The sequence below is a fragment of the Camelus ferus genome, chromosome 5 (genome assembly GCF_009834535.1).
Source record: "Camelus ferus isolate YT-003-E chromosome 5, BCGSAC_Cfer_1.0, whole genome shotgun sequence".
Lineage (NCBI taxonomy): Eukaryota > Metazoa > Chordata > Mammalia > Artiodactyla > Camelidae > Camelus > Camelus ferus.
Genome location: NC_045700.1, coordinates 13,916,367 through 13,929,651, shown reverse-complemented (window position 1 = coordinate 13,929,651; position 13,285 = coordinate 13,916,367). Strand labels below are relative to the sequence as shown.

The 13,285-nt window shown below is 35.2% G+C and overlaps 1 long non-coding RNA gene across 1 annotated transcript; it reads right to left on the bottom strand.

Moving 5' to 3' along the window:
- Positions 1–269: 269 nt before the first annotated feature.
- On the bottom strand, positions 270–12,618 carry LOC116663581. Its single transcript, XR_004319786.1, has 3 exons — positions 12,394–12,618; positions 11,603–11,608; positions 270–280 (listed from the first exon to the last, which is right to left on the bottom strand). It is a non-coding gene; the product is annotated as an uncharacterized LOC116663581 (long non-coding RNA).
- Positions 12,619–13,285: the final 667 nt, after the last annotated feature.

The window sequence follows — 13,285 nt, the reverse complement described above, 5'->3', positions numbered from 1 at the left end:
GTACAAAGCAATGTAAGCTATTCCTTTCCACTCACACCCTGGCTGATGCGGCTTTTCCAGCCTTGCCACTGCACCTACACTCACACACTTCCGTTTTAAACTTGACTTAATTGTCAAGGTCAAATCCGAATCCTGTTCAACTTCTCCCTCTGCTTGTTCTGCTTCTTCTCTGGCCCTTCCTTTGCTGGCCTGACATGGGTTTGGCATCAAGGTGATTCTTTAACCATCAACTGTGGTCCTTCAACCACCCCTTACCATACGCCTGCCTTTGGGCTCTTCCCTTTCCTGGAACCCTGTCCTCACATCCCCACCTCCCTTTTCATCCAGCTCCTCCTCATGCTGGAGAGCTCATCTCCAGCCTCAACTCCTCTGGAGGGTGTTCCAACCCCAGACCATACATGGGGCCGAGCAACCATCCTTGATGATTCTGTAGCCTGAAACCACGTTACTCTAAGTGACAGAGATGTTCTACTTCAAACTTTTTGCATTTGAATGTCTGGTGATTTTTTCTCTCATTGTTTCAACAAAATTGCAGTAATATTTCAGTCTTTTCTTTCTTTTTTCCTCGCTGTGTCTTTAGATATTTCTTCTAGCTGCTCTTGGTCAGAGGATAGACATCCCTTTAAAGGAAAATTCATCGTAAATGTGATTAGTCTACGATATCTACTGAGGGAGTATGAATGAGTCTGTGAGACTTGATCTGTAATATTAGAGAACAAACAGAAACAACCCCAAAAGCCTTATAGGACATGCCTGCAAAAGGCAAAGTAGTTGGTAGTGGGTAAGATAAAGCCAGAGTTCAATTTTCAGCTCAGTCTCTTACAAGATATGTGGTGCCTCTAAGCCATATAATCTTCATTCATTTACATGGAAACAATGTTTGCTAATTCTTACAGTCATGCTGATTCAATAATGACATACAGCAATCACTTAATAAAGAACTTTGATTATTAAAAATATTCTTAGCTATCTGTTTACAAAAGAATTACATTAAAGGATTCTATTGAAAACTTATGACTATACACCATATGTAGTTATATATATATATATATATATAATATTCACTTTTTAAAACATTTTTTATTGAGTTATAATCATTTTATAATGCTGTCTCAAATTCCAGTGCAGAGCACAATTTTTCAGTCATACATGAACATATATATATTCATTATCACATTTTCTTCTCCATGAGCTACCATAAGATCTTGTGTATATTTCCCTGTGCTTTACAGTATAATCCCGTCCATCTATTCTACATTTTGAAATCCCAGTCTGTCCCCTCCCACCCTCTGCCCCCTTGGCAACCACAAGTTTGTATTCTGTGTCTATGAGTCTGTTTCTGTTTTGTATTTATGTTTTGTTTTGTTTTGTTTTGTTTTAGATTCCACATATGAGCAATCTCATATGGTATTTTTCCTTCTCTTTCTGGCTTACTTCACTTAGAATGACATTCTCCAGGAACATCCATGTCGCTGCAAATGGTGTTATGTTGTTGGTTTTTATGGCTGAATAGTATTCTTTTGTATAAATATACCACATCTTCTTTATTCAGTCATCTGTTGATGGACATTTAGGCTGTTTCTATGTCTTGGCTATTGTAAATAGTGCTGCTATGAACATTGGGGTGCAGGTGTCACCAAAGTATCTAATCACGAAAATTATTATTAATAATGAAAGAGATGCCAGGGAACGTGGCATTTATCTCCAAATCTCTAGCACCCAGCACAGTTTCTGACACATGTTCAGCTCCCAGAAAATATATTAAGTTGAATTTACGGTGGAATAAATCTTTAGCGGTTTTGACATTTTATTTATTAAGCATCCGATTATATACACATGTTAGCATTTTTATATGACATTGAAAATATTGGAGAAAACAATTATTAGATTATGGACATTCAATTATTGGAGGAGGCATGAAAGATCAAATAATCTAGATAGATGTTGTCTTTTAGAAGGAGATACTGAGGACCAAAGATGTTTCATGAATTGCCAGGACATAGAGTTTGAGAGGAAACAGGGCTGGGATTAGAATCCAAACCCCAGCCTTTGCCTCTGCACCCCACGGAGGGTTTCTTCATACTTCACCAGACTGCCTTACCTACTCTTATCATTGGAGCTTTCTGCATCTTTCAAACTTCTATTTATGTATCTAGGATAAAAATAAGTTTTAATTTCAATTTTATGTTAAGCATTGTTGAAATTTCCAAAAAGCCTCCGAGTAATTTTATTGTTCTTATTAATTTTCTCTGTCCCCGTCTAGCCTCCCACTGACCTCCACCCTATCCCAATTCCTAAAACTTGGTCTTTTTAAAAATAACTCTCTTTTTATATAAATAAATCCTAGTGAGTTTTTATGTTGTATGTCAAACTCCCTTGTGAATCTATCTGAAACCTCTGAGGAATAAATCCCAGGGCAGGAGATCTTGTATTCATGCATCTAATTAACCTTTGATTGTTTATGTGACTGCCTTGCAGTTCAACACTTGCTTGATTTTTATTATCCGCCTAATTAGTGTGGTTTAAGTGGCTTTTTATGTCAGATTTTATTATATCGGTTTGCTCACACAATTTCGGGACATTCTGGGGAGTTCCAATATTGTAATGCTTAAGTGCTATATATCTACTTGTTGTTTGTTTGATTTTTCTCTTCAGAAAAAAAAGTGCTTTGACCAATTTTTCCCACTAGGGTGTATAAGTAGTCTATGAAATGCCATAATGATGGTAAAAGCCTTTCTGTTAATAGTGTATAAATTATCAACACAACCAGTCAAGTCTAATTAATCATTTTTCTACCCAATAAGCCTGCAGAGGGGCAGACTTGATCCTCGAAACAAAGGAGATAGTGAAAGAAACCCCTCAAAATACTTCAATTTAGGACATGCTAACAAATATGCACATATTTATAGATCAGATTCTATAGTCATGCAAATATAATCTGTTACTGAAATCTATGCATTGTAGTTACATGATTGTCTATATGGGATGGTTAAGATTTAAAATAAATCTAAAATCTAAAATAATTCTAAAATCAATTAGATGTACAGATCTTATTCTTTAACACTGATCTGTATTTCTTCTTCTTTTGGCATGCCAGTTTTATTTCTAAATGAACAATAAATTTGCTTTCAATCATACCATTTACATTTTCACATATTAGTGTACTTTTCTTATTCCATGAAAATAATTAGAATTCACTAATTAGAATTCTTTCTAATTGCTGAAAATGAATATGAATGCCTTCTTTTTTTTTATTGAAGTACAATTACAATGTGTCAATTTCTGGTGTACAGCACAATGTCCCAGTCATGCATATACATATGTATATTTGTTTAATATGAATGCATTCTAATTCTGTCCATATAGCACTGTATGGTTGTCTCTAATACTAACTGTGATTCTAGTTTCCCTTAGCCTCCCTGAGATCTTGCTTTATTTTCTTTGTCTCTTTTCCCTTGGCTTTAAAACAGAATAAGCAGTTTGACTTATTTCCAGATCTCTCTCTCTCTCTTAAAAAGTATAAAAGATCTACTGCTTAGCACAGAGCTCAATTTATTACTAATAGTCAAAATATTCAGTGGCAATTGCCTTATGTATGGAAACAATGGTACAGTAGAGAATGAAAGCGCTGAGGGCATGCTGTGTGATGCACAGCAAAGGAACCAAAAGCATTGGGTTCTGTTCCCTACTCTGTCTTTCATTTACTCCTCAACCTTGGGCATGTCATACTTCTTATCTTTCAATGTCTTATTTTTTTCCATCGAGAAACAAATTGTACTTGTAGGTGAGGGAAAAGGAAAACATGTCATGCATTTCTCTGGATGGAAATTATTTGTAAATTCAAAGAATTATTCTGAAATTAACTCACCCCACATTTACTGGACATCTTCCATGTTCTAATGATTGTGCAGGGCACCAGGGATACCAAGACAAGTTGGACATTACTTTGCTGCTCATTATCTGACAGGGGGTGGAAGAGAGATCTAGACTCAAATGTGTTTGAAACAGTATCTGGAATCTCATCTTAAATCCAATTGAATTACAGTATAAGGATAGTATGTCTTTTAATACATTGAAGAAGGATGGTGAATAAATAAGTTTATTTTGGTAGATTGGATTATTGTTTGCAACTTGTTACTTCCCATTGTGGAAGAATTATATACTAATTTCCTTTGCCATGTGACTTTGTAGTGCCTCCCATTAAAGTTAGCAGAGTGCACATCTCTCTCTTATCCATTGACTGGTTTTGGGAAGGTGACTTGCTTTACCCAGTGGAATATGGAACAGAAGAGACACTGTGCCAGTTCTGAGCTAAGCTTTAAAGAGTCATGGGTGTTTCTGCCAGGCTGTTTGGACTTCCTACTCTTTGCCAGGAAAAGACCATGCCCCCAAGTAACTGTTTCTCCTTAGTCTATGCCAAGAACAAAGCAAGATGGACCGGACTAAACTCCATCCAAGCCAGGATTCCAGTCCAACCCAGCTGATTCCAGTCTGGACCAACTGACCTTCAGACACACCTAGGAACACAAAATAAATGTTGATGTAAGTCTTGGAGACATGGGGGCCATTTGTTACACAACATTACCATGGTTAAACAGAAAACAGGCTAGTAAAACACCTTTTTGTAAGCTTGATTGAAATTATTAAGTGAGGAAGTGATCGTCAGTGAATGATAAAGCTGTTAGATGAAAGATGAATGGGAACCTGAGTAAGTACATAATATCAGATTATGACTCCACATATTTCTTGCTGAGCATAAGAGAACAAACACAACTTCTGTGGAGAGATCAAGCTTCCACTACCTTAGTGTAGTGCATCACAAATTATGGGACAACCAGACACCTTAACACATCGCATCAGGTGACACTAAACTCACCACAGCCTATGAAGTGTTTTTACCAAAGTGACTAGCTTGAATTTAGTAAACCCCTACGTCCAACTTTTTCTTTGCAGAAAATACTAAGTACAGAGGTAGAAGTTAAACAATACCACGAGTTAACGTCAGAAAAATTCAGCACAATACATTCTATAGGCAACTGGCTGGTTTGTTCAACAAGCTGATGTTGGAGAAAGAAAAAGTGAAAAGGAGGCAGAAAAAATATAACAACCAAATGCAGTGTGTGGTTCTAGTGTGTTTCCCAGTTTGAAAAAAATTAGCTATAAAAAACATTTGAAGACAGTGGGGAAATTTTAAATATAGACTGACTATCAGAGCTTATTCAGAAATTATTATTAATTTTATTTAGTTTAGTAATGGTATTGTAGTTAGAAAAATGTCTCAACTTTTAGAGATATATACAGAATTATTTAGAGTTTGTAGCACATTTGTGATTAACTGACTTGAAATTACTTCAAAAATAGATTTTACAATTATGGCAAAATGTAAATGCCTGTTAACTTTGAAGGGAAAAGATAAACATGTCTGTGATTTTATTCTTTTAAAATTTTTATATATTTGAAATTCTTTAATTAAAAAAAGACCAGTGACAATGCACTTAGGACCCAGAGTAAAAGCATTTAGGATGTCATTTTGTATGCAGTCTGGTCCTAAATTTCATGGTTTTTTAGTGTTCTCTAATTTATTTTACCTACTTACAACCTGTACCCAAAAGAGGTCAGTAAGCTACATGAAGATCAGTACCACATTTCATACTTGTTTTTACTTAGCCCAGGCACTCAGTGGCTTTTTGCATAAATACACATTAGCCATTCCATTAAAGACTATATAGAGAATTTTCTTTTCCTTATTGATTATTACATTAGTGACTGTGTATTGCACTCCTTTGTCCTCATCAGTGGAAGCAAAGCCTGTGATTGTGTGGCTTCTCACCCTAGGAATTAGTTGATTGAATCAGTCTAAGCAGCCAACTACTAGAGAAGCCAGTCAACCAGCTGGTTAAAGCTAGTTAGCTATCAGCCACTGCAGCTGTTTGATATTGCTCTAAATGTCAGGTAATATGGAGAACAAGGGAATAGACGGTGTGTTTAAATGCATAATGGGGCTACACAATTTCATTTCCTAGGTCTCTATTATGGGCCAAATGTGTTTTGGAAGGACAATTATATACTAAGATACTCACAATGCTATTTTCTATAATAATAATATGCCCAACACATTAATATCAACAAATTTGTTGTACCACTTTTTTAAAGTCTCTATCAGTTATCCCATACTTGCCATGTAATTGGCAAGGTATTGGAACTGATTGGCAGATTTTGTATATTTCTCAAGCATGATTTTTTTTTTTAAATAAAGGTACTGGAGATTGAACCCAGGACCTTGTGCATACTAGGCATGTACTGTACCACTGAGCTATACCCTCTCCACAAGCATAATTTTTAAAAAAGGAAATGCATAGTAATTTCAATATAATGATTAACCATACATATTCAACCATCAATGTCAAATATACAGGTTTCTCTTTTGTAGTAATACAGAGCTCAGAACAGAGATATTTTTTTGAAAAAGATGAAAAGTGGTGGTTATCTTATCTTTCAAAATATTAGTAATAAAAATGATGATACATTCATTTATTTTGAACCAGCCATGTCCCAGGAAACACACTAGATTTTCTAGGCATATTATTTATAATCTCATTAAAACCCTACCTGATCAAAAAACTATTTCATGTTATTTTTACAGATGAGAAAATTAAAGTAGAATGGAAAATAAATTCTGAAAGGCCATCAATTAATACAAAAGTTAGTCAGAACCTAACCTCATGTTTCCTTGAATCTAAGCAATGTATTCTTCCCACTGCTCCAGATAGTCTCACAATGCTAGAAATACTAAATGAATACAGTACTAATAATGTTATCAGAACTAATAAATGAATTCACTAAAGTTGTAGGATGCACAATTAATGTACAGAAATCTGTTGTGTTTCTATACACTAATAGGGAGCTATATACAAATAACAAATAAAACAGAAATTAAGAAAACAATCTCATTTACAATTGCATCAAAAAGAATGAAATACATAGGAATAAATCTATCCGAAGTGGTAAAAACTTTACTCTGAAAACTGTAAGACATTGATGAAATAAACTGAAGACAGCACAAACAAATGGAAAGGTACACTGTGCACATGGATTGGAAGAATTAATATTGTTAAAATGGCCATAATGCACAAGGTGATTTACAGATCCAATGCAATCCCTATCAAAATACCAATGGCACTTTTCACAAAATTAAAACAAATGATTCTAAAATCTGTGTGGAAACAAAAGACCTCAAATAGCCAAAGTAATCCTGAGAAATAAGAACAAATCTGGAAGTATCACTCACCCTTATTTCAAACTATACCACAAAGCTACAATAATCAAAACAGAATGGTACTGGCACAAAAATAGGCACATAAATCAATGGACCAGATTAAGGGGCCCAGAAATAAACCCATGCTTTATATGGTCAATTAATCTATGACAAAGAAGACAAAAATACATGATGGAGAAAAGATGGCCTCTTCAATAAATGTTGTTGAGAAAACTGGACAGAAATATATGAAAGAATCCAAATGGACTATTTCCTTATAGCATATACAAAAATGCACTTAAAATGGATAAAGGACTTGAATGTAAGACCTGAAATCATAAAACTCCTAGAAGGAAACATAAACTGTACACACTTTGACATTGGTCTTAGTGTTTTTTGGGTATGTCTTTTCAGGAAAGGTCAACAAAAGCAAAAATAAACAAACAGTACTACTTTAAACTTAAAACCTTTTGTACAGCAAAGGAAACTATCAACAAAATGAAAAGACCACCTACTCAATGGGACACGATATTTACAAACAATATTTCTAATAAGGTGTTAATATCCAAAATATACAAAGAACTCATGAACTTACCATCAAAAAAATCTAGAAACAACCCAATTGAAAACTGGGCAGATAGTTTTCCAAAGAATATGTACAGGTCACCAGCAAGCACATGAAAAGATGCTCAGCATCACTAATCATCAGGCAAATACAAATCAAAACCTCGTATCTGTCAGGATGGCTATCATCAAAAAGATAACAAAGAACAGTGTTGGTAAGGATATACAGAAAAGGGAATCCTCATGCCCTTTTTTGGGATTTTAAATTGGTGAAGCCATGATAGCAAACAATTTGAAGTTCATTAAAAAATTAAAAATAGAACTACTATATGATCCAGCAATTCTACTTCTAGGTATTTACCAGATTAAAAACAAAAACACTAATTTGAAAAGATATACGCAAATTAGTGTTCGTTGTAGCATTATTTACAATGGCCAAGATACAGAAGCAACCTTACTGTCTATTGATAGATAAATAGTTAAAGAAATGTGGTGTACACACACACACACACACACACACACACTCACAGTCACACTGAAATATTACTCAGCCATTAAAAATGAAAAATTTCCCATTTGTCACACCATGGATGGATATAGAGTGTATTATGCTAAGTGAAATGTCAGACAGAGAAAGACAAGTACTGTATGCTATCACTTATATGGAATTTAAAACAAAAACAAACAAATCAAAACAAAAACAGAATTATAGACACAAAAGACAAATGGGTAGTTGCTAGAGCATAGGTAGTAGTGGGGGCAGGGTTGGGGGGATGAAATAGGTGAAGAGGATTAAGAGCTACACATATCCAGTTATAAAATAAATAAGCCAAGGGAATGTAATATACAGCATAAGGAATATGTTAATAATACTGCAATAACTGAATGGGGCAGACTTTGATTAGACTTACCATGGTGACCATTTTATAATGTTCCCAAATGTCAAATCACTATGTTGAATACCTGAAACTAACATTACATTGTACATCAATTATATTTCAATTAAAAAGAAGCATCCAGGGAGGTAATATGTATAAATATTATCTTTATCATGACATCAACACTAGCACCCTCATCACTACCAGCACCACCCCTATATTCCTCTTGCTAGTAATACTATGGCCATGTAGCTTACTTTTTCTATTTAAACCAGCTTTCCCCTGTTCTTTTCCATTTGGCCAAAAATGAAATGCTTATATAAATTAAATTAACCTCTGTTAGGACCATTCACCAATTATTTTTAAGTGTCCCAAAAGTCTTAGTTTATGTTCAAGTTGGGGCTCCTTCTATAATAGCATATATATATATACATATATAAAATTGAAGTATAGTTGTGTACAATATTGTGTTAGTTTCAGGTGTACAGCAAAGTGATTCAGATATATATATATATTTTTTTCCATTTCCATTATAGGTTATAACAAGTTATTGAATATAGTTCCGTGTGCTATATGGTAGCTCCTTGCTGTCTATCTATTGTATAAAAAGTAGTGTGTATCTGTTAATCCCATACTCCTAATTTATCCCTCCCCTAGTTTCCCCTTTGGTAACCATTAACTTGTTTTCTATGTCTGTGCTTCTGTTTCTGTTTCTACAATATTTTATTAAATTTAGTTGTTACACTTATTTTTTTCTAGAGACGATGGCATTTCAATGATGGAAATTATGTTTTGTCGGTTTTTCTTCCTCAGTGCTCAGTTGATATTTAAGAAAGTATGTTATGTAAATGGACAAGTCATCAACAACCATTTATATACAAAAACTTGAAAATACAAGATAGAAAATATAACCTCTGCCTTCAAAGATTTTTCAGTGTAGTGGTGGGAAAGCAACATTTATACACAGTAAGGCAAAAGAATTGGATGTGCACCAGGACCTATAGGAGCCAGGAGGGGAGGAGGGACTCACTTTGTAGGACCATTTGAGAATCAGCTACAGCAAGAAATAAAGAAGAAACTTGAGGCAAGGAAAATAAAGGAACCCAAGTGGCCTTGGGTGTGCATTTTCAGAGAATAACACTGAGTGGACTAGTTTGTCTAAAATGAAACCTCTGAATTAGCATGTGCAGAGGAGGGAGTTGAGGGGCTGTTAGAATGATGCTTCTTAGGCTGTTAATTATTGTGTTATTTGAAATCTTCATTTTTCCTATTCAGTACATTAACTGATCATAATGGACTGACATTAAAGGTTCAACAATAATATCTAGTATATAATTAAGGTTGAAAAAATCAATTACAGAGTGTTTAAAAATGACCTGTATGTACTCAACATCTTTATCCCCCAAACTACCTGGAAACTCCTTTCCAAATGACAGATTTTGAAAATCCCATTTTTCCTACAGTATCTAATTCTATTTCTATGTTTTAAAGAGCATATTCAGAAGATTTCAGAGGAAGGCACTAGGCCAACTAAGGAGCAAAAACCTCTTGTATCTATTCTTATAATGGAATCATCATCATAGCTAAACAACCATTGAGAACCTTGGTGACTTATGCATGATTTTCCCATTCCTTTCTCTATGTGTATCAGTGTATATCTTAGAAGCTTTGTTCCTGGCAATAACTACATGATGTTCCCCAAATCTGATGCAGTTGGTAAAATAAGAATCTAGTATCTCTACCAAGAAAGTATCAGTGACTGAACCTCATTTTTCAATTTTAAGTCATTTTTACGGTCCTAGGTAAAGCCAAGCCAAAATGTGGAGACAGAGAAGAAACTCTGTGGGGTTCTAAGAAAAGAGATTACCCTGGTCCCAACTGTCATCTGGTTTATCTCTCCACTGAGAATGAAACCAGTGGAAATAGGGTTTAAAGTTTAAAAAGAATCGGCTATGGACTCACCCAGCTGGATAGCAGGCAAATGCTCATTGTGCACAGTGTTCACTTTTCCCAAGACTAGGGAGACAGTTGTAATGCTTAGATATTGAATTACTCTAATTCAAACCTAATCCCATTTATGCTTTCAATCTTCCCGAATAACATGACAATAAATCTTATCTTTGCTAATCCTTACCTTTTTCTCAACTATGTGTGAAGAAGGCTTTTATCTTCATTCTCACATTCCCATATAGATCCCTCACCACAGACTATAAGGCTTAAAAACAGTTACGTGATTTGCCTGAGTTTATGCCGATTCTAAATGATGACCATGGGGCTCCGTCTAGGTCTGCTGCCAAAATCTAACCTCTTAATGTTTATTTTACCTACTACTGAAGTGTCAAGTATCCATTTTAAATTCTAGTGTCTTTTGGATGCAAGTAATCCTATTGCATATGACAACAATCCATTGGAACTAGAACAAAAGGCATTTGGACCATCCTTATAGTTTCAGCAGGGTGATGCTAAACGTCTCTCCCTATACCTCCTAAAATTTCCTCTGCTCCCTAAGTAAATAAGTACATGCGTAAAGGCTCTTTCATTTTATAGGCACAGCTTTCCCCAGTTAATCATTTCAATATTTGTTACCTTTTCTCCTTGTGCATGCTTCCCTGTGTGCCACCCAATGATCTCACAATGTGACTTGACCCCACAGGCAGTCCAAAGATGCATCTCTTACTCTGTGCAGAGTGTGTGACTAGTCCTGGACTGAGTGCTGGGGCAGGGCACTAAGAACTGATCTTTGCTCATAAGGAGCTTGAAAACTAGTTGATAAGACAAGGTATTTGCATATCTAGCATATGAAGGTGGTACTGCCTGTGAACAATTAAGTGCTAAATTGTGTAATGGACTCTGATATAACCAGGATTCAGGGGGGACAGATGAAAAGACAAGAATAGTGGAGGACGATTTCCTATGAGATGAACCTATCCTTAGTCTTGAAGAAAACTACCTTTTGTTGTGTGCCTACTATTTGGCAAGCAATGTGGTATGTGGCAAATACTTTCCTTATTCTTGCTCATTTGATCTTCATAAAATAGACATTATTGCTTTTCACCTTTTACAGAGAAGGAAACCAAAGTTCAAAAGAAATTGACTGGCTAAAACCACATTCTAAGTCTTTGAATTGGACATTATCCTCAAGTAATCTGAATCAATATTTGTTGCTTTGTGCACTACCAGACAGTTGTCTCAGTGATTGCTGTATCTTGTATAGGTTTCCCAGAATCCACTACCTTTTTGGTGACAGCTCTTCTACATTTCTTTGGAGAGACCACCTCACCCATACTCTGTGTGCATCCTTCAGGTAGTGCTGCCATGTTTCCATCAGCAGTAGGGTTGGGCAAGTGACCCAGGTCTGGACAATCAGAAAAATCAGTTTCCTAGATCAATTAATTGGTTCAACTGGTATTACTGGCCAGGCATATATTGGGATAGAAAGGAGATAGAAAGGTCTGTTTTCTTTTAGGGACTTAAGCTCTGAAGATAGGAGTTCATGGTTTTCAGTTGCCATCTTGCTCCCAAAAGTGAGAGGGTATTTGACAAGTACCCCTTTAGATAAGAAAGCAAGGATCAAGTAAAAGGAACAGAAAAATTTGGGCACCAGAATTTGCTTGCCTGGGCCTGCATGGATTAACTTTTCTTTTTTTCTCAACTGGTTGAGTTTAAAGTTCTATATAAAACCAAATGAACCCAGACATAAATGGAAGTTATTACAACAGTGGTTGACAATTTGGAGGTGGCAGGAGGAAACTAGGTTGGCGTGGGGAACGTGGCATGTTTTAAATAAAGGAATTGAGAACATAAGGCTAAAATGTAGTGGAGGTGTTATACAGGAGACATTAGGCATGAAGCCCCTTTTCATGAGCTTCTGCCTCTCACAGAAAATAATTTGACTGACCTAGGCTGATGGCATACTGACATTTAAAACAACACAGCAAAAATGCACCAGTGTTAAAATGCACTGTAGAAATAATGTGTATCATATATCTGTGATAAAAAGAAAAGATATAGCTGAAGTCACACCATCACAAAGAGAAAATCTCTTGTGAAATGTACTTACAGAAACATGCAATGTTTTGTGTGTATTAAAACATTTTCCAAATGATACAATTGCCAGCAGCACCATAGGTCATTTTAAAAGACAAATACATTCTAAAAATAAAATAGATAAACTAGAAAACACATTGTTCGTTCAAATTGTATTTAGAGGTCAACCAAGATACACTCCTGGTTCCCTGCAATTCGAGGTATTTTATAAAACTGATTTTCAGTTGAGATTCTGAGGAACACTAAGGCTGGTCAAAATCTTTTGTGATCTTATTTAACCAAAAAGTGGCAGCAATTTAAAAAAAAACTTTTGTAAAAAGCCTCACAACAGCAAAAATAACCAAGCAAATGGTTCAACTGAAGAGCTCCATGGCACAAATAATTACTTTTGTTTTCTCCTGAGAAAAATCAAAGTTTCAATCTATTCTAACAGATGGAGCTAAATTAGAACAGTTAATTCAATCTAAACTTTTTTTCCACTAAAAATTGCTGTTGAGAAGTAGCTTTGTTTTAAATAAATTATTAAAACCTCCAAGACAAT